Here is a 1309-nt window from a genome sequence, read left to right as displayed (position 1 = left end):
CCTTGACACAATAAAGGTTGACAGCCCAGTGGTTAAGGTTGTGCAAAGATGCCTTAGCGTTCCGGGTTCGAGCCCAAGTGTTGGCGTTTTCTTTAAATTTTTTCATTTATTCCGTTTGTTCTCTTAGAAAAGGCAAAAATCAGCCTGGGTTCGATCCCAGGCTTGAACATTTCATTTATTTAATATTTGTTCCGTTTTTCTCTTAAGAAAAAGTACAAAAGTTACCTTTTTTAAGTTAAGTAAACAAAAGGTCTATTTTTGACTTTTCTTAATTTAAAAAGAATAGATTCATAGTTGTCTTTTCCTTTTAGTTTTTTGACTTCTTCTTCTCCCAAAAACCCTTTATAACTTTACTCTTTACCTATCTCTCTTCTCAACTTTCATACATATTTGCAAGTTTTAAAAAATTGGAAGCTTTAATCATTGTATATTTCTTCCTCAACCGCCATTGAAGTGTGAAAAGGTATTTCTTAATTCTTTTTTCCTTTAGTTTAGTTTTTCTAATCATGTGTTGAAAGACTTGAATATCTTAATTTTTATGTTAAAATCAACTTTATTTATTTGAGTATCGATCAACTATTTGGTGTATTGTGGGTGATTTTTAATAAGTTTGGTATACTTGAACTTGACTACTATTTCAGTTTGGTGTTCAATGAGTTTGGAGAAATATTTTTTTAGAGTACCCAAAACAAGTTTGACGCCTCAAAATCAAAATCAACTACGCCGAGATGAAAATGTCAACCAAATAGAAATATCATCTCACTCTTTCCAAAGACAAGAATTTGATGTAAATGAATTAAAGGTTGATCCGGCTGAAAGAACTAAAATTTTAAATTATCATCCAAACCTTCGTGATGAGATAAGGAGGGCATATATCATTAAAGGTCCTTGTCAACCTCAAAATCATCAGTTTCTTCAAACTGATTTTTTTGGAACACCACGTCGTTTTGTTTATACGTGGTTTGATGAATATCGTGATTGGTTGGAATACAGTATTAGTGTGGATGCTGCTTATTGTTTACCTTGTTATTTGTTTCAAGGAGAAAACATTAATCAAGGTGGTGGTAATGTATTTTCGACTAAGGGATTTACAAATTGGCATAGAAAGGATAGCTTTGCTACACATATTGGTCCATCAAATAGCGTTCATAATCAATCCAAAAGAAAGTGTGAAGATCTCATGCGAGAACAACAATCCATTCAAGCCGCATTTTACAAGTTGGATGATAAAAGTAAGCATGAATATCAGATTCGGTTAAACGCTTCAATCGATATGGTAAGACTTCTCTTGAATCAAGGTTTTGCATTC

Source organism: Solanum tuberosum, unplaced genomic scaffold (genome assembly GCF_000226075.1).
Source record: "Solanum tuberosum cultivar DM 1-3 516 R44 unplaced genomic scaffold, SolTub_3.0 scf00039, whole genome shotgun sequence".
Lineage (NCBI taxonomy): Eukaryota > Viridiplantae > Streptophyta > Magnoliopsida > Solanales > Solanaceae > Solanum > Solanum tuberosum.
Note: the sequence above shows the minus strand (reverse complement) of the source record.